Here is a 22049-nt window from a genome sequence, read left to right on the forward strand (position 1 = left end):
ATTCTTTACTGAGACACACAGGGCAGGAAAATGTCTGAGTACCTGATGGATTCCTAGGTATTACTTTAATCACCTGAAAGCTGAAAAGACCTCAAGAGATTTCTTATCCTATTGAAGAGCGCCTCGTTAACTTGAACCTACTTCTACTCTGTCATAAAACTGGAATCCTTGGAAGCATAAGCATTCCTCTTGAGAAAAACATTGTAAGTTTGTCTTCAACTCTTTGATTTTTTGATCAATACCATTATTTGGAAGTTGTTAGTTCTCACATAGAATTTGGTTGTTTTATCTGTTTGGCCCAAGGGAAATGCCTCCTCCAAACAGGTCAGCTTAAGCAACTCACTACAACAGAAGCAGCATCAGAATTGCATCTAAACCATCTTCTCAAGATCTCCTAGGGCCATCCTTTAGTCAACCATGGAAGGCTCTTCCACTCACCTTTGGAAAGGATGATATGGCTAAGGGATACTACCTGATCTTAATCAGGCTGGGTTTGGCCTGTACTTTTTGGTGCTGCATAAGAATGCTGATATAAATGGAAAATTTTGCTTTTTCCTCAATTCACTTTTTAACAACTGGTCTTTTGCAGTAGGAGTGTTTAGTATGACACGAGTAAACTCCTTCCCTAAACACCGAAGCCAACATGGATAGAAAACAACTGCAATCAGTGCTTCTATCTAATTGTCTAGATTAGAACTTGGCAATCATACTTCATATTTATCAATAATCCCATTCAACTGAATGACAAGTGTTAAAAACAGCAATTCCTAAATGAACACATATGTGTGTTTATATATACTTTATATATATAGATATATAAAATTATATTGATGGGATAAAATATGCTTACTCTGGCAACCTCTATATAGGACTGATCCAGTCAATCTTTTAATTTTTACTCCAATTTTGTCCTAAGTACCTATATAAAACTTATAAATAAATTTTACATTCCATCTTAATAAGGACTCTCCAAAACAGTAAGATCTCAGAACAAAGATTCAGCCTTCTTTTATTTGTATGTTTTTATTTCTTCTAAAGCAAGTATTGCACATGTCCCAGTTCACTCCTTTCTTTGAAAGTTTACCCTCTATTGCCAGAGACAGCAGCGAGGTAGTACAAGTGTATACAGAATAACAAGATGCATCTTCTTGAGTTCAAATCTGACCTCAGACACTTTTTAAGCTATGCTGTGTGATCCAGGGTGAGTCACTTAACCCTTTTTGCCTCAGTTTCCTCATCTGTAAAATGAAATAGCAAACCACTCCAGATCTTTGCCAAGAAAACCCCAAATGGGGTCACAAAAAGTCAGATACTACTAAAAAACAACTGAACTGCTACTAGATTCCTCTTTTGGCTAGAGTATAGGTCACCCCTCCAACCTATCCTATATAGCTCAATTCATAAGCATGCATGAAACATGGGCTAGAATTCCTTGAAAGGAAAAAAAGGGGCCAATGAAAATGCCTGCTCATAGTCTATTCACTACATTAACATAAGAAGATCAAACACTTCCACTGAAGAAGGTTTAGAATCCATATCTCATCCCTTTCAAAACTAGATGTGTCACCCCCCCAGCCATCAACTCCTCTACTGTCAAAGGTACCACTATTCTCAGACATCCAGGCTTAGAAAACATCTTTGACCGCTCCTTTTCCCCAGTTCGTCCAGAGCCTTTACTCACTGAGTCCTGCTAATTCCTTTCCTAGTTTTTGTCACATATGTCCTGTCACTTCCATTCTCCCTGTCATGATCCTAGTCCCTAGTGCCTGAATTATTTTAAGTCCAACTGTTCTCTGCTCCTAGAGTCTGCCTTCCAAACATCCTACAAACCACTGCCAAATTAACTTTCCTAAAATACTATTTTTGTGTCACTCTTCAATTCACTAACTTAAAAATGTTCACTGACAATAAAATAAAATATAAACTCCCACGACATTCAATGCCTCTATTAATCTGTCCTCAATCTACTTATCCCACCTTATTTCTTGTACTTTTCCAATACTTATTCATTAACCTTCTACTCTAGCGAGAGTTCTCCTTCCTGGACTAAAAAGAAACTCATTACTAGCTCTCTATGGGTACTGTCAATTCACCATTCCCAGAATCCTTCTCTTTTCTTCCACTCCAAAAAAGGCTAAACATCCTTAATAACTGACTCAATGAGTCCTATTTCTTCAGTGTCATCTGTACCTATAACTTTTATTGTCTTCTATCGACACTGAAGTCTTCCTTTCCTGAAATACTTTATGTCTATGTCATTAATCTGATACTGAATCAAACTATTTGATAATTTATTTATTTAGCTTTTTGTTTTTGTTTTTATAGGACCAACTTGATTGTAAGCTCTTGATTATAAAGACTAAATCATATATTTCTTTGTGTTACCTATGGTTCCCTAGGTTATGCTCACAATAGGTGATCAATGAATTGTGGCTATCCATTGATTCCATTTCTGGAAAGCCTGAGTGTTTTTGAGATGATGTCCTTGGATTCAGGAAAAGACCAGAATATATATCAACCTATATGACAAATGAGAGGCAAGATTCTATTGCTAGTCCTCAGGAGAAAACCTCTGCAATTTTTGTTTCTTGCTTTCCTAAAGTTAATTTAAGCAGGGTTCCAGACTCTAAAAATATTTAACATAATATTTCTAACCTGAAAAATTCCACCCTGCCCACCAAACCCAAGAAAAAGTTCAAGTGTGATTCAAAGACAAGTAAAAATCAAAATAAAGTTATTATGAGCCATCTGAACACAGAGAAATATCTATCATTGATATGGGGAAAGCTCATTTTTAAAAAGCAGTTCAAATGAAATACACATGTTATTTTCCAACTACCGCCTTTCTTCTTTTTTTATACTGGTATTTAAAAGCCCATAAAAGGAGTTTATTATGAAGAACTAATGGAGATATATACTATATGATACTTTTGTTTGTTTTCAATCAGCAGACTCATCCAAGAAATTTTGAGTAATCTTCATAGTTTCCAGTACATAAAGTCAATACAGCTAATATTTATTTTTAAAGGACCAAAAATCTGCAAGCACTAACAGGATATTAATTAGGTAAAAAGAATTCCGTTTTCTATATCATTTCACTTACTCAGAAGCAAATGAAGGCAAGTTCCCAATTTTCTCTGGATTTTGCTTTTAGGCCAGTTTTCTATCTTCAATTACCTGCCAATAGAAAGAAGAAAAACAAAGTTTTAGTACAATGGCTTAAAACAAATTCACAACTACCCCACAATCAGAAAAATTCTGAATTTCATTTTTATGAAGAATCTAGATTCACTGTAAAACTCTTAGCCTATCAAGTAGAACCACCACCATATCTTGTTCTTAAAAATGCAGGCCCCCTTTTAAAATATATAATGACAATATAGCAGAACTTTTTGTGGTAGCAAAAGTACATATCCATTAATTGGGGAAATACTAAACAAGCTGTAGTCAGAACACATAATAAAATATTGTTGTGCTTTAAGAAACAATGGACAGGATCAATAGAATGAAGCAAGGAAACACATATCACACATATCAACTAGAACCAGGAAAACAATAGACACGATTGTAGCAGGTAAATGAACAACAAAACAATTAAAACTGAATAATGAACAAGCCTGGCTCCACATGAGAGATCAGGGAAGATTCTGCCTCCCTCATCCCCTACACACACTTGGCAGAAGTAGGAGACAATGAGCATGGAACACTGAAAATACTGTGTGATTTTTCTGATATGTTGTTTAGTTTAAGATAACTTTTTTCTATTCTTTATTATGACATAATTTTCAGGGGGGGTGTGGGATACAGTGGGAAGATATTCCAAAGGTCTGGAAGTGAACAAGAAGGAATCCAGTCACACAGAGCTGACCCAAGAACCAGAATCCCCAGTAAAACCAAGCAAAAGAAGAACGAGATGGTAAGACTGTGATGGGGGGAAGAAAGATGGTATTTCAGAGAGTATCTCTACAGGAATCTCAGAGCACATGATCTGGGCTGACACCGACATTCAGAGGCAGTCCTCTGCAAGAACTGAAGGGGAGCCCAAGAAAGGTCTGCTGTTTTTGTTTGTTTTCAATCAGCCAAACTCATCCATGAAATTTTGAGTTTCCAGCACATAAAGCCAATACAGTTAATATTTACTTTTTTTTTTGTTTGTTTTTTTGGAGGGCAATCGGGGTTAAGTGACTTGCCCAAGGTCACATGGCTAGTATTTTTGTGTTAAGTGTCTGAGGCCGGATTTGATCTCAGGTCCTCCTGACTCCAGGGCTGGTGCTCTATCCACTGCACCACCTAGCTGCCCCTAATATTTACTTTTAAAGGACCAAAAATCTGCAGGCACTGATAGAATATTATTAATTAGGTAAAAAGAATTACATTTTATATATCCTTTCATTTACTCAGGAGTAAATGAAGGCAAGTTCCCAATTTTCTCTGGATTTTTTCTATCCCTCTATCCATAGAGACAATAGTATAATCTGATTTTCTGTTGCCCAAATGTTTCTAGTAATCTGACTTTTACCTCAGCCACAAAAAGGCCAGAAATTGATTAGAGATAGATACAAATGTAAATTTAAGGAAGATAGCTCAATTTCTGCCTAAATGTTAGGAACTGTATTAACTGGGGGGTTTGCAGCAATTGTCACTGAACTAGTAACTTTTTGGAGCCCAGGGGGAAGAACAGTGTTGGTACTTGCTATAATTTCATTCTCCTCCATAACTAACATATACATAAATAAAATGCAATGTGTATGTATATATATGTATATATGTACACACATAGGTAATAATAAATGCCCTATCTTTAGAAAACAATACAGCTATTCCTCAATGAATAGCATTTGCATATGGTTAAATATTATATATATATATATATATATATATGAAGTTGTGAGGTATAAACTAAGATTATAAAATTTAGTTAGAGAAAAATATCCCCAAGGTAAGCAGAATGAGAACTTTCAGTGAGCAAAAGAGGATTTGCCTGGTATTTTATGAAGAATTATATTTAGTAAAGCAGTGCTGTACATATCTAGAATCATAATCCCTGCCATCGTTGAGAATTCCATACAGAACTATCACAAAAACAAATTTGAAACATATTTTCGAAATCCTCTACAATGTGGCAGGAAAGTCTCATTTGCTTTTAGGGCTCTGCCCAATTCATTAAAAAACATTAATTTTGCCATCTCAGCCCCGCATCTGACCAGATTAAGCACTAAGACTGGTAACTGATGCTTGAAGGAGCAGATATTAAAGTTTCCCATCATATGCTCTTCCTGGTTTCAATTTCACCACCATCATCTCTACCCACCCCTCACGCCCCCAGGGAGCTCATCACCATGGAGACTGCCTTCATCATTGGTACTCACATTTCATCAGTAACCTCAGTTGCCTCTAACAGGGCTAGAGTGTGGAACGAAAAACTCCTCCCAAAGCCTTCCTTTATCGAGCCCAGCCAACTCGTCCTTTCCCACCAGCTGCTCTACCTGGTTTTGACTTCACCATCATCATTTCCCTGAGTTATCCCTTCCTTTTGAGGTGGGGGGGGGGGGGGAGGAAGTGTCTTCCCATTTAGTTTATAAACTCCTACCAAAAAGGGACTTTTTATGTGTGTTCTCAGGTGCTAACATGGACCTTTGGTGGTAGATAGAATACAGTATCCTGAACCCCTGAAATATATAGTGCTTCTGAGAAGAGGCAAAAGAGAACACAGTACAACATATCAGAATAATCTATTTTTTAAAAAAAGCAAATCTCTATGCGTACATTATATGGTACACTATACACACACACACACATACATATACACTACACTTAATATATGGCCTTACACTAATTGTTTTCATTGCTGTAAGGGCTCATTTACTACATTTTTAAAGAAGGAAGTCAACTAGCTCCCTTTAAGGTAATGAATATCGAAGGACACAGCTCTCACTTAGAAAAAGATCAATAGGCAGAATTCTTTATAGACCCTTTCTACTGCTGCTGCTTTAGCTCACTCAGTCATCTACTATCATTTAATCTCCTCCACTCTCTTTCCCCATTCTCACCCCTTTTAGAGCTAGATAATGAATAAGCATGAATTTGTATTACGTTTGTAACTTTTACAATGTAAAGCCAGAACCATAAAATTAAAGCAATCCAAAATAATAGGAATGACAAGCCACTAATGCCAACTACTTTTGCATTTCAATGATATATTAGTTATAAATAATATTTATTCTTGGCAGAACCTCAAGGTTTGCAAATGCATACATTTCTTGCCAATAATACTTGCAAAATAAATGTATACACACTATTGTTGACATGCACACTGTTTTAGTGATCATTTCTTTTGTGCAACTAATGAATCCATCATGTTCTCTGTATCAGATACTCAGTGGCATAAAATTATGAATAATCTCTTTACCAAAACTAAGAGGCTATACAAATTCCATGAGGAAATAAAGTGAATTTTACAGATCAGAGTTCCTATTTAAAGAACATTTGCTACATGCAAATTTAGTATGTCAGACTCATAAAATGACAAAATAATAGTATGAGTCAATCAATTCCATGACATAATTAACTTATTTAGCTAGACTTAAGTCTCACTGAGGGAATCCTAGCTATTACAGATAGAATTTTAACAAGTTATCATATCTTGTAAGAATTCAGATTAATAACATGATCATTCTTAACTCAGAGAGCTGGCGATGGTACGTATCTCCATCTTTTCTGGAATGAAATGTTGAAATACAGGGGCAGAATAAGGCATGTGGTATCAGACATGGTCAAACTGCCTTTACTTATTAGTACTTTTTTATTATAACGTATGAGTCCCCTATGGTTAAGGAAGAAGGTGATATCAGAAAATGACTATGATGTTAAAAAAAAAATCAATAATAAAACTTTTCTTCCTTTCCTTCTTTTTTAAACAATCAACTGAGGATGAGAGAGGAAGTTATATCATCACAGAACTAGATAGAAGGGGGAAAAAATGGTGTGTGGACCATGGGGGAAAAAATGTGTGTGGACCATGTAGCAAAAAATGGTAGATAGTTGGCATACTGCGAGGTCCCTTTAGTACAAATAATTAATCCCCTGAAGTAGTCGCATTATTCATATTCACACTTATTCAAAATTATAATTATGTAGAATATGGTAAGTGGTTCCAGCCCAATGGAAATGTGCAGTGCAAATTTTCAGGGGATTCCTTGCTTGAACTAAGCAGGACCTGGACTTATTCTATTGGTATCCATAAGATGTCAAGACAAACAGAAAAAAGTTTCCCAGCATATGGGACAGATCCCACTGCTCTTCCCCCTTGAGGATTTACCAGGAGACATGGACAAGAGTTGTACAAATTGATAGGACATAGATGGATTGCAATCTTCATCACTGGAGGAAGGACCACCCACAAAGAGATCACAGATCCACTGAGGTATGATTTCCAAATGACTATTTATCCTTCTAAACTGTTTTATAATTAAGCTTCAATACTGCTTCATAGTTCTAAATAAGGTTTATGTAATCTTTATTAAGGAAAATATCTTAAGGATTAAAGACAATGAATGCATCAAATAGAGTGGGATTAGTAATTTTTTCTCACATATACAGCTAATTTTTAAGTGAAAAGTTATTAAATAAATTTGCACAGCTGTAAAGCCTAATATTTCACAAGAGCATAAATAATTCTTATGCTATGGTACTAATTAGTTTTCCAGTTTATAGATGACTAAATGCATCACAGGGTATTTGAAAAGAACCCTAAACAATCTGTTTTGAATCTTGAAAAGTCCCACCTCTCCACAATTTGCACTGCGCATTAAACAAGATTTTAAATATAATTACAAAATGCATTATTTATCTTCAAATTCATGCTCAAAATTCCCAAATACCATATGTTTATATAGTGTTCATATTTCAGTTTCTTTTGCAGGGACACATGCAAAAAAATGTCCTACTTACCCCCACATCTAGAAAGGTCAACTGCGTGGCTTTCAATTTCATTGACTATTTGATGAACACATTTTAAAACAAATGTAAATAAATTCAAGATATCTCTATGATTCAGATTAAATAGGATAAAATTTAGCAAAGTATTAGTATAGAATCTAGCACACAGTAGGAGTTTAATAAATGTGTAGTTCCTTTTCCCCTTCTTCATTAGACTACCAAATTCATATATTTACATATTTTAAGATTATGATAAATCAGAACAAGAACTAATGAGGCTAACAAATAAAAAACAATTAGCAAGTACCAATACCAAAGAAATTAGGATCCTGGAAATATTCCCAAAGCTAACTTCAAGAATTAGTCAACAAACAGACGCTATTTGCATTTTATGTTTTCATTTCACAGGTATATTTCACCCCAGGGAACGCAGTGCTTACAAGTCAATCAAGGCAGAAAGTATTAACAAAGTTGATTAAACAATCAACTTTGGAAAAATGAGTAAAAAGGGAAAGAAACTTTACTAATGTGCTTATTGTTTTTCACGGTTGTAGACTCAGAGTTCCTTTTTTGTGGGTCACAAATATCTTAGTCAGTCTTAGGAGACCTATGGAGTTTTTTTCAAAATAATGTTTTGTTTTAATTTTTTTAATTTCATAATTGAAAGAAATTATAAATTTGAGTTAAAGATTTGTGAGAATAGGGATTTTTTTTCCATGAAAAAACTAAACTCAAAGGACTATTAAACTGTGCATACCCTCTGACCCAGTAATACTACTGTATTGTACCACAAAGAGATCAAAGTAAAAGATCTGTAAGTAAAAAAAATATTTATAGCAGCTCTTTTCGTGAGGCAAAAGATTGGAAATTAAGGGTATACTTATTAACTAGAGGATGGATGAACAAGTTGTGGTATATGACTGTGATGGAATACTATTGTACTAATAAATGATGAGCAGGATGGTTTCAGAAAATCTTTTGAAGACTTCCATGAATTGATAGAAAGTGAAATTAGCAGAACTAAGAGAACACTGTATACAGTAAGAGCAAGATATACTATGTACGTATATATAATTATATTTTTATATGTTATATATATATAATATGTACTATGATCAACTGTGAATGACAGCTATTCTCAGCAACACAATGATCCAATACAATTCTGAAGTTATGATAAATATATATTAACTCCTTATGGTTGGGCCCATGGATTAATGTACAAATTCACTGTCAAACTATAAGGTTTTAGAACTAGGGAGAAAATTTATTTGGCAGAAGAGAAGGTTAAGAATTCAAAAGAAATAATGATAAAACTAAGAAGAAAGAAGGTCTAGTAAAATAGCAATCATAAAAACTAATACTAGTTAATAAATCTTCAAGGTTGATCAATGGAAGACTGGTTTCACAAGACTCAGAAGTAATCAAACATGGTAATACAGTATTCTATAAACTCAAAGATCTCTTCCCTCCAAGTCTTAGAGTAAGGACTAACTACCTATTCAACAAAAACTGTTGGAAAAACTGAAAAGCAGTCTGGTAGAAATTAGGTTTAGACCAACATATCACACAACATCAATAGATGAACATTTATTAAGGGCCTACCACTTGTTAGGCACTGTGTTAAGCTTTGCAGATACAAAAGCAAAAGACAGTCCCTGTCAACAAAACAAGGGGAGGGGGCGGCCAGGTAGCACAGCAAATAAGAGCACCGGCTCCAGTGTTGGGACGACCTGGAGATCAAATCCCGGGCTCAGACACTCAGCACCACACCCAGAAATAACTGGCCTTGTAACCTTGAGCAAGTTACTTAACCCCGATTGCTTAAAAAAAAAAAAAAACAAGGGGAGAGACAACATGCAAACATACACATATATACAAAGCAAGTTATACACAGGATAAATAGGAAATAACAGAAGAAAGGCATTAGAAATAAGAGGGGATTGGGGAGGCTTCTGGGAAAAATTGGTTGGGCAATTAGGAAGGAAATACCTTTTACACTTATGGATAGGGGCCAAGAGTTCTTGACCAAACAAGGGAGAGAAAAGATCATAAGGGATAAAAGGGAACTTTTCATGATTTACTATTATATAAAAATGAAAAGGGTTTTTGCTTTTTTGGTAGAAACAGGATGAATGCAGTAATTATTAGAGGAGGAAAAAAAATCATGTAAATTTCTGTGATTAAACTCTGATAGCCAAAATATATATGAGAGAGAGAGAGAAACAGACAAGAGTCATATCACAGATAGATAAATGGTCAAAAGAGATGAACAAACAGTTCTCATAAGAAAAGCTATAAGCTATATGAAAAAATTTGTTCAAAATCACTACCAACAAATTAAAACTACTCAGAGGTTACACCTCATATTCATCAGGTTGGCAAAGATGATAAAAAAGGAAAATGACAAGTTGTTGGAAGGGATATGGGGGAAAGAGGGACTAAATGGACTGGACTCTTAGTGTGGTTATAGAGTGGTCCATTCATTTTAGAAAGCAATTTAGAACTATTACTAAAAAAATCATTAAAATTATACATATTTCCAAAAAAAGATCAAAACTGAGAAAGACCCATATTTGTAAAAATGTTTATAGCAGGCCTTTCTGTGTTGTCAAAATACCAGAAACAGAGTGGGGGGGGGGGGGGGGGGGGGACAGGAGTCCTTCAACTGGGTAATACATAACAAATTATGATAGTGCCCCTCATCTTCCATCCTCTGGCACAGACGCTCATTACTGAATTCACAATTCTAAAATATTTCAAAGTTGGTTTTTTTTTTTACAATGCTAACAATCCCTACATAAATTGTTCAGGTCTGTTTTCTTAACTCTACATCAGTTCATACAGGTTTCCTCTAAAACTTAAGACTAAAACTTTTCACAAGGTCTAAGAAGAAGCTATGTTTTGAATTAAGGTTATGACCTCTAAATACCTTCCAATTCTGGGATTTTATACAATGATGTCACTCCAAATTTTGTACCAGAATACCTAGAAATGTTTAAAATACTGAACAGTAACAGAATAACTGGAACGATCTCTAACAAATCCAAACTATTTGAGCAAAGTAAATTTCTGACATAAGGACTTGGCTCCACTTCTAAATTAATTCGACTAATTAAATTAATTAATTAAATTACTCCAAAGGGCATTTTTTTTTCCATTTACATAGATGGCTTTGACTTTTATCTGTTCCATATAACTAAGAGTTAAAAGGTTCTATCAGATGGGACCCAGTAATTAAATATACACTCAGACTCGTTTATTATAGCTCTGAATCATGTGAATTACTTTTTTTTTTTTAACAGGTAAAGGGAGTTAAACCAGGAGCTCTCTGCACTCAAGTTCCAGGGAGAAGTCCTTGGCACCAATCCCATGCTCAATCCCACCAAAAGTCAAAGCTAGTGGACCACATCATTTATACCCCCACCTCCCTAAGAACCTTCTGTCAACATATTCAAAATCCAGTTTCCTGGGGCCTACTTGGGCATGAAAGCAGACTCACTATCTGTTTCATCAAGAACACAGTAGCATAAAAAAACATTCCTACCTTCTTCCTTACTTTCAAATGTATTCCTGGTTTTTTTTAGTTAATAGCCTGGGAAAGGTTATTTTATGCCTATTTTTTCCTATTCTGTCTTCAATATACCTGTGCATAGAAAAGAAGTAAAAGACATGAGTAATCACAAAGTCCAACATGGGAAAGCTTTTTACATAGAAAAGAGAAAACCTATTCATATGAAAATTTGGCAGAAATCATCAAAGTGCTTGTGTGCTTATGCACAACCCCTCTCTGTTCTATTCTCTGTCCCATCACCAATGAGGAGCTTGTATAGTCCAATATAAGCACATGCATGCACATGTTTATATGAGTGTATGTATGCATGTATGTTACAGCCAGCATTCCATCATTCTGGGGACAGCAGACAGGGTTAACATCAATAAATGAAAGAAAAAATTAATTCCAAGGATTGATTCCCATTTTAACCATTTTTCAGAGTTAGCAAAGAACAGCCATAGTCTATATAAAAGGGACTCAATAGAGTTTTACCTTCTAGTTTCATGTAACTTTTGATAGCAGTGCTATGGGAATAGTTGTATCTTACAGAGAAGTAAGGTGACTGAATAATCCCTAAAACTGAATTAGATCCTAAAAAATTGGAAGTCAGCTCTATTGAGTTTCTCCCCTTCTAGGAGGTACTTGTATAGCATGCCAGAAAAAAGTACAGTTTCATGGGGCAGCGAATAGAGCACCTGCCCTGGAGTCAGGAGGACCTGAGTTCAAATCCGAACTCATACACTTAACACAAAACTAGCTGTGTGACCTTGGGCAAGTCACTTAACCCCAACTGCCCTGCTTCCCCCCTCCAAAAAAAAGTATGGTTTCATAGGGACAACCTGGGTACAAATAATTTATTTCAAGGTGGAGTGAGTAAAATCACCCTCTACACAAAGAAACTTGACTGTGAAATTTACATTTTAAGAAGCTACAATTAGGTTTTGCAGCTATTTGTAAAACAAAGCATTGTAAAATTGAAAATGAAAATTGGATGAACGGGAGGTATACATATAAAGCAGTGCATACAATTTATAATTCTTTGAACTTCTAAAGTTTATTTTTCCTAGTCAGAAGACTCACAGACAAAATACTAAGCTCACTGTACATTTCTGCAAACCTTTTAGCTCCATTTTCCTTCTGCTGTATAAATTAATCAATTTCCCAATAGATTAGACATGGTCTTTCTTCTCACCCCTCTACCCCACCTTCTTTATTGCAAAAATCAACCTCAAAAACAACCACATACTTGAACGAACAAAGGTTTGCGGACTTTCATCTAGGCGATGAATGAGTTAGAATTATTTGGATTAAGAAGGTGAGGAGAGTCTGAAAGCTTTGATAGCAAAAATCAGTAGTTTCAGCAAAGTCATCACGACTAACTTCTCACTGAGGGGCCTATGACTTACGAGGGGTATGAATTATCGGTTAAGTGAGGTTTCTTCATTTATAAAATGGGTATGATACCAGTAAAACGTCCACCACAATGAATGTGAAGTGCTTTACAAGCTTGACAATTTTGTAAAAGCTGGTGGTCATTTGCTTTCACCGTTACTATTGTTGTCACTTAGATTTTCACCTGGGAAGAACACAATTGAAAAGGTAGTAAGTAATCAGATCACAAATACAGCAAGGTTAAGTCTAAGGAGTTTAAAAATGGGGGTGAGTACAGATAGGTGGGGCAATCCAATCTATGAGATTTTATTCTGAAGAAAAGATGAACTGGGAAGTAGGTGATACAAGAGGAATGATCCCCCATTTCAGACATGAACGTATTTAAATTGAGAGAAGTTAATTAGGCAATTAGCTTGTGGTCACACAGGTGGGTGACCCAGAATTTAAGCCTCCAAATACAACGCTCTTTCTACCCTGGCAGGCTGTCCCACAGTAGGCACTCAGTAGTATTTCCAGAATGACAACTAAAACCATGACCACACACAGGTATACTGTGTTAAGTAAGGAGGCGTGGGAGAGAAAAGTGTCTGTGTCTGCAGCTGTGGCTTCACCTCTATCCCTCTCTACAACTGCATCTTCTCCACATACCATTCCCTTGGCTCCGTTCCCCTAAGAAGTTTTTTCCTCAAAGAACACAATCTGATTTCATCATGGGAAATAATGAAAAAGGAGATTCAATATGTGAAATTTAATTTTAAGGACAATTTTGTATAGAACATACTTATTCTATTGAGGATTAACACCAACATTACTTGAAAAGTATAGAGCTTTTACTACCTTGAAAAGATAGAGGAAACAAATACCTTTTTTTTCTGTAAAGGCTAAGTTTCCCTTATGTTGCAGCACATTTCATAATATTTTAATAACAATCACCTACATTTGCATGGTCTTTTCTGCTTTTCAAAGCTCCTTTACATCTATTATCTCATTTTGATTCAAAGCTTTTTGGCAATGTGTATAGAACACATTCAAGACTACTGGAATATGGTATTAAAAGGGATGGACTACTCATCTCTTCTTATTTGTGTGCAGAATGAAGTTTGGGTGTTTTCTAAGAGCCATTAAGACCTAGACCAAGGGTTCTTATCCTGGGATCCACCAGTATTTTTTTTCTAAATATTCTGATAACTATGTCAGTATTGGCTTCCTTAACGTTTTGTTTTTTACACATTTTATTTCATGCCTTTAAAAATATTCTTCTGATAAAGAGTTCATAGGTTTCACCAGACTGTCAAAGTGATTACAGAAAAGGTTAAGAACAGCCCTACTTTAGACTTTACAGAAGGAGAAACGTCAATGATTTTAAAGAACCCAGACATTAGGATTTTTTTTTTTTGCTGGGAATACCCCCTCAAAAAGGAATTAGCAGTCAAAGGTCTGTACAATCCTGCTGATTTGAGGGCAATTAACAGGGCCCAAAGGAGATAAAAATCCCCAAAGAGGTTTCGATCTCACTACAAAGATTTCAGCAAATAGGCCAGGTCAAAGGTCACAGAATAACCAAACCCAAGGGCTAGCATGGAGAGCAGGGCAGTAACAAAATCAAAGTGGGAGGATACAGAGTCATTAACACTGGAGAGAACATACTACTAAGTCTTCCTATATGGCCTCAGTTTCCTCTCCTGTACAGAAAACACAGACAGAAATCATAACCAGCTGCTTTTTTATGCCATTTAACTTGCAAAATTTAGAATCATATTTATATTCCTCATGTGATTCTATAGGGAGCAGATATATTTTTAAAAGGTACTATAAACACACCATAGAATTCTGAAGATCCTATTCCAAGAGGTAATACGTGGCATCCTAGCAAAAATCCTGAATTTGGAGTCCGACCTCATATTTCTGTGACCCTGGGCAAGTCACTTAAATTCCTTGAATAAAAAATGAGGAATCACTAGATGATGCCTTGGATTTGTTTCAGCTCCAATGCTATGACCCGACCACCCACCCACCAAGCTGGGTGCTTTTTTTCACCATGTTCTCTTGAAATCAGGAAAATTGATTAATCAGGAGAACATGGAAAAAAATTACTTCTTGTTTAAATTAATTACATCCTGTCAGATTTTTAAAACTTCCATGTGACTTTTTTCCATCCACTTGAATTAAGAATTTATACCATTTCATACTCACGATAGTAAAGAAATAACATTTTAATAATAAAAATGGCCATATCCATATTGGTGGTCTTCAGTGATACTGTTAAGTATATACAGTATATACTCTGTCCACTAGGTCAGCTAAGCAGTATACCTGAAGCCGTGTGAACTTTAGCTAATTAATAGTAAGATACAAAAAAAGAAAAAAAAACCCACCATCTTTATATATAATCTGAAAGTCAAACATTATGGAAATTGTGTTCATGATACTTAAGATTCTCCGATATTTTCAATAAATCCAGAAAAAAAAATAAAAACGTTAAATTGGGGAGTAAAGAGACTTGGATATCAACCATGTCACACATCACCCTCTAATTCCCAGCTTTCCAACTCTCCTTCCTCAACAAACTTCAGTGGCTCACTATTGCCTCTAGGATAAAATACAAATTCCTTTGTTTGGTACGGAAAGCCATTCATAATCGAGTCTCCAACCCGTCTTTCTAGATTCATTTCATAATAATATATTCCCCTTCTGCATTCCAGCCCAACTGACCTACTTGCTGTACAGAGTTCCATATTCCACCTCCATGTCTTTGCACAGACTGCCTCTAGTGACTGGAATTATCTCCCTACTTTTCTCTACTTATAATCCCTACCTCCTCTCAAAGTTCAGTTCAGGTGCCACCAGGTACCTGGTTCCCACTTCCCTAGAATTTAGTATTCTCCCCACCCTCAAAATTAATTGGAATTTACTTTATATATATTTTTGTACTTATATACGTACATGTTCTACAACCCCACTAGAATGTAAACTCCTTGGATACGGGGGCTATTTTATTTTTATAAACAATTTGGAAGGAGGCTGCTTATGTGGCATAATGGATAGAGAACTGGGCTTGGAATCAGGAAGTCTCATTTTCATGAGTTCAAACCCAGCCTCAGATACTTACTAGCTGTGTGACCCTGGGCAAGTCACTTAACCCATTTGCTTTACTTGTGTGTAAAATGAGTAGTAGAAGTGAGAGAAACCACTCCAGTATCTTTGCCAAGAAAACCCCATATGGGGTCACAAAAAGTAGGATATGACTAAACAAACCCACTAAACAACTAAACAATTCGGAAGATCCTTCCAGGGAAGCCATTTACAACCCACCCATGTGTCCCTATCCTTTGCAACTCTTGTCCATGTTTTTCCCAAAAGTCTGAAACAGGAGATCCATCCAATGAGCTGGAGGCCTTCTTTGATTTCTCCTGATATCTGGAGGATGCCAGTGAAGCAATGTGGCCATCCACCCTCCATCTCCATCTTTTGCCCCCATGACTATCACATCTTTTCTTCATTTCATACAATTCCTGGATTACAGCCTCCAGTCCTGTTTTTCAAAATTCCTCACCACTTATATGTCGCAGCCTACTCCCTCCCCATCTCCTTCGCCCCCCACGCACCTGTCCACCGCTCCCCTGTCTGACATCACACCTGAGTATTAATATGAGACCTCGCTTCAGACCTCACATAGACAGCAAGGTCATGCTGGGGCATGGTGAATCCTAGAACATCAAAGACAAGAGGAGAGCAAAGCCACGGTCCAGGGGCCAAGGATTCAAAATTGTCAGGATAAGGCAAGAGATCAAAAATCTAGGTCACCACAGGAGATGAAGGCAATTACCGGATTATCAAAAGCACAACATCTGAGATTTCGGGAATCACAACCAGGACCACGGAGTAAGCAAGTGCTAAGAGGTCAGCAATCTTGGGGGCAGCTGAAAAAGTTTATAGGGGCTTGAGTTGGGCAGCCAGGTCCTGTAGGGGTCCTGAAATAAAACCCTAAGCAATGAGCCTGATCCAGAGGCAAAACTTGTTTGCGCTAAAAAGTTACTTTTAGAGCTTCCCTGAAGGGCAGGAACACGGATGGGCAGGAATCAGAAGCCTATGCACCAATCAATTTACATGTAAGCTTTTCCCCACCATAGTAGAAGGTAAGCTCAGTGGTCACCTAATTCAACCCCTTCGTTTTACAGAAGCAGCAAGTGAGGCCCAGGAAAGTTAAGTGATTCAGATCACACACACCAGATTTTGGCCTGAACGTGACACTGGGGGTCATCTTGCACAAAAGCCTCATTTCACTGACTGGGAGAGGTTAAGGTTTTTCTTCTGTGCTTTCTGTTTTTGTATTCCCTCGTGCCCTGGCACAATGCTTGGTCTATTAAAGGCACTAAAATGCTTGAATGTTAAGTGATCAGTAGGCATTTAGGTATGAGCACGTAGCTAAGTGACAGAATGGACAGAGCACCATGGCTTGTGTCAGAAGACCTGAATTCAAATCTGACCTCGGACATTTACTCACTGTGTGATCTTTGCCTCAGTTTCCTCATCTGCAAAATGAGCTGGAGAGGCAAACCACTCTATTATCTTTACCAAAAAAAACCCAAATAGGGTCACAAAGAGCTGAACACAACCAAAAACAACACGGCATCTTAGTGGTCAAGCTAGACTCGGAGTTCCTAAGACCCAAGTTCAAATCCTGCCTCATACACTTAGCTATGTAACCACAGGAAAGTCACTTAACTTCTCCCAGACTCAATTTCCCCACCTGTAAAATGGGATAGTACTATTACCTGCCTAACCTATATATCCTCACCAAGAAAACGCCAAACGAGGTCATGAAGAGTCAGAGAGGACTGAAACCACTCAACAACGCCTAATGACATGTTTGTTGTGATGACCAAATGAGACAGCACACGTAAAGCGTTCTACAAATTTTAAAGTAAGTGCACAAGGTCACATAGTTAACAATACAGACTACACTGCTGTCTAGTTTTAAAGTCTTACCTTAGAACATGAGCTTCTACAGGGCAAGAGGGTAAGGGAAGTAGGGGGTGGAAGGTGTCAGATCATAGGATTCGAACACAGATCTTTTACCTCCAAGATTAGTACTGGCTAGTCCTTAAAATCAGGTTACTAAGAGCTTCCAGACTGCAGGTGGATTTTGAAAAGGAAAGGAATAAATCACAGAGGGGAAATTAACAAAATTCTTCAAAACATGAATGAAAGTAGTCAATTACTCCCTCCACTATTCTACCCAATCTGGAAAAAAAAGAACATAATTTGTGGTACTATTACAGTTCATACTTGCTAATACTTCAGCTGTAAAGTCAAAGAAATTACTTCAGGAATAAAATACTCAGCTAGAAAGATTAAAAAAAAGCTATATAACAAACAAGGAACATCCATCTAGTACATACCATATAATCTACACAAAGATGCTTGTGCATTACCCTTGTCATTACTAAGACAGAGATACAGCATAACTAATAAAATTCCCCCAAAAAAAGGAAAGGACAATATCCTTAAAGACTTCTTGAAGTATCAACCCTATCATTTTAAAGGAATGTGGGTTCCTCCCCAAGCTGATTCTGTCCTAAACACACAGGGAATGTAATAATATTCAGGAACAAGAGAGAAGCGTTTATAGCTAACATTTCTGACTATTTTCTTTTCTCATTCCAAGGGTTGTACTAGTTTCCTTAATCTTGTCCAATACTCTTAAAAATATACACATTATTGGATTTTTAGTTCAACATCCAGGTCTCTGGATTTTCTGTTTACAGTAAAACATCACCTCGGGCCTCAGGGTACCAAGTCTTGATAATCACTGACAGTTAACTTCACCCAGTGAGCTTTCTCCAGCTCTCCCAAGGGAAAGAGGTAAAAGCCAGAACAGCGAAGTTGATGGCCAGGGCTTTTTGACTGGGCCTTTCACTCTGTTTTGATCTGTTCTCATCCCCCTAGCTAGAATAGCACCACCATACCACAAGCCTTCGCTCTCACTCTAAGCTGATACTCCCCTGTGGTGTGTTTTTTCCCCACTATTCCTAAAAGATGCACTTTGACAGAGAACAGCTGTGAAAATGCAGCCAAAAACAAATCACAATTGGGATGTGTTAAGTCAGTTTGAGGATAATAGCTTTCTGCACTTGGAGAAATGATTGGGAGGGTATTTTCCCTGTTGGATATCACAACAGTTTTTTCTAATGCATTACCATGTTGAGGGGGTGGGAATGAGATACAGCAATTATTTGTATATTTGTCCTATCTTAAGTAAATTTTAATCCCCATCTTCAAGGATTATGCTTTATCCTGCTTTGCACTTAGCAAACATTTTAAAATCTCCAGGTACCATGCTGCCTCATCTCCAGCCATCAACCCCATTTTCCTCCCAGTGGAACCTAGGATTCATCCTTTGCAGCTAACATTGACTCTGATGTATGAGCTTTGCTTTTTCTTATAGTTGTATTCTTTGTATTAGCAAAGAAGTGGAAACAAAATCTGTGCCAATCAATCAGGGAACTGTCTCAATATTGGGATGAATAGGGATAGGGGCTGGACTGAAGATTCCACTGATAAAAAAGAGCCCTCTACCAAAGCACTTCCAAACTTTCTCTCCACCTTAGAAGTCTTAGAAGGCACTTAGGAATAATTTTTCGTGTGTGTGTGTACACACCTAATTATGTCTAATGGTAGCCATATGAAGGGGGGAGGAAAGGAAAAAAAAGAAAATGTACATGATAACTGTTGTATATTTAAAAGGAATAGCAAGCTGTACATTGTGGATTTGTGGTTTTATGTGCAATCATCTTTTTTGCTATACTCCCTTATGGAAATGCTTGTTTTATTCCATAAATTTAAAAAAATTAATAAAAATATTTTTTAAAAAAGAAAGTTGCCAAAAGACAAAAAAATAAAAACAGGGGGCAGCTAGGTGGTGCAGTGTATAGCGCACCAGCCCTGGAGTCAGGAGGACCTGAGTTCAAATTTGGTCTCAGACACTTAACACTTACTAGCTGTGTGACCTTGGGCAAGTCACTTAGCCCCAATTGCCCCATCTTTCCCCCCCTCCAAAAAAAAAGTTGCCTAGGAAACTGACAAATAATTTGCCCAGGGTCACAAAGATTGGACGCAAACCCAGGTCTTTCTAGCTCCAAAGCCATCTCTCTATTTTAGTCCTACTTCCCAACTCAGGGGGTTACAATGTACAGCCTCAGAGAAATGCATGCCGGGGCAGACGAGAGCCCTAACCAAAACTTCAGAGTAGACCAAGTTCATTCTCTACTCACCCAATTTCTCTCCTCTCTTCAGCTCCTATACTGCCCAACATTTTTGGTCCCAACACCCCATCCTGAAGTTCCTGATGTACCAAAATTTTCCTTTCTTTTTTCTAAGCTAATCTTGAAGCCAAAACTTAGAACTTTGTTAAGAACTAGTTAATTAAGAAAAAATTCTCCTGTTCAATGCAACACTTATTAAACCTTATGCAGAGTACTGAAAAGAGGGGCCAACTTCTTGGGTCTTTCTGCCTACTCCTACAGGGAATCAAGCATCAAAAAGTGGAGTCCCACATCATCCACCCTCTTTCTTCAATTTGCAAATGGCTCAGGACCATTGTGGGGCTCAGTAAAAACAAGAGTCATGATGGCAAAGAGTATTTTCTAGGAGAATGAAATATTTTCCATCTTTCCATAAGCACTCTGGATCGAGAACTATTCAAGTTTCTAAAATAGTCTATGATACTATGCAATCAGGCATTCTTATTTATCCCGTAGGGCAGCTGGTATAGAATTAAGAGGGCTGGATATGGAGTTCAAGGTCATGAATTCCAGTCCTGACTCACTAAGGAAGCGTAGAATATGGACATCAATTAATCACTTCTTTGCTCCTCAAATTTCCTCATCAGAAAAATGAGGGGATTGAATTCTTTTCAACTGAGAGTCCTAGGATCCCATAAATCACAACACGGGGAATAAGGATATGTAAGGTTATATGAGCTACAATGGTTTGCAACTGTCCAATGCACTTGGGTAGGTCTGTCATTACAGGCATTTGCTTGTGTCTTCTTATTAGGCGTTGTTTCACCAAGGCAAGAGCAGCAGTGTCTTATCTGCTTCATATTATCCTCAAGAGATACTTAATAGATGGTAATTGAATGAATGAATCACATTACCACTGTTTTTCATGCAACAGTTCCTTAAAATAATTTTGAAACTAGGCTGTTGTAAAAAAAATCAAAAGGATGTAGTCAAAGAAAATTATCAGAACACAAATTTTCTTAAACCCACAAAATTATTCACAAAGCCAGCACATGTGCTGTGTAATAGCAATCGACAACTTAAGACCAGAATGCATGATGGGCACACATCATGCAACATGTCGTCATGGTGAGTTTTACTTGCTCAAAACTTGATTTTGCATTTCATTTTCCCTTATCTCCACACCTTTATGTTTTGAATTTCTTCTCCCTCCCCACTTCCCCTTGCACAGATTGTTTCAATCTTTATCATCCTCCAAGGAAAAGCATAATTCCTACTTTCTCATGACCTCTCCCCAGCAGGGAATGATTTCTCCCTTTTTACAAGCATTTGTTAATTCATTTCATCATACTCTATCTTCTATTTTGGTTATTTGTTCAACTACCTTAGGGATAAGGATTAGACCCTGTGATTTTATTGGAATAGAGAACTAAAGAGGTAAGGAAAAAGTAGGTCCCTGCCTTCTCTACAACTAACAGTCTAAGAGAGTTGCCTAGAAAATTAAACAACTTGTCCCAGCATCACACAATCGGAGAAATAAAAGGATAAATGACCTGCACCATCGTCACACAGCAAGTATGTCAGAGGTCCGGCTTCGAGACCAGATCTCTAACCACTAAACCACACTGTTTTACCTGCCTAATCTCTTGTAGCAGCAAGCACCCTGGCGTCCCTAGGGTGGCTGCTCACACAGGTTCTTGGATCTGCTTTGATAAAGGAAAGCAACTCAAAATGGGTTAACAAGCTTACTTTAATCAGTCAGATGTATATCATTTACCTAGTTCAGGGGAAAAAGATCAGCACCCCGAACTTCAGAACATACAGACAGAATTATCAAGACAGAAACAGATCAAATAGACAGTTTCCAAACTGTCCAACCATTACATCCATACCCAGTCAATATCTGGGTTTTTCAAAGC

The 22049-nt window shown here is 37.0% G+C and overlaps 1 protein-coding gene across 3 annotated transcripts in view; it reads right to left on the reverse strand.

Annotated features, from left to right (window-relative positions):
* TBL1X (transducin beta like 1 X-linked) overlaps positions 1 to 22049 on the reverse strand; it is a 345971-nt gene that overhangs the window by 265462 nt on the left and 58460 nt on the right. The window contains exons 1-2 of one of the 3 annotated variants that reach the window (XM_069072807.1): positions 11486 to 11585; positions 3104 to 3177 (exon numbers count right to left, since the gene is read on the reverse strand). The gene's annotated coding sequence lies outside the window, so the exon portion shown is untranslated. Of the gene's footprint in view, positions 1 to 3103; positions 3178 to 11485; positions 11586 to 22049 lie in introns of those variants that run through there. The other 2 variants (XM_069072809.1, XM_069072808.1) reach the window with 2 other exon arrangements.

This window comes from Petaurus breviceps, unplaced genomic scaffold, assembly GCF_028583685.1.
Source record: "Petaurus breviceps papuanus isolate PSGF00001 unplaced genomic scaffold, PetGlider_PUasm1.0 90849, whole genome shotgun sequence".
In the NCBI taxonomy this organism is placed as follows: Eukaryota; Metazoa; Chordata; class Mammalia; order Diprotodontia; family Petauridae; genus Petaurus; species Petaurus breviceps.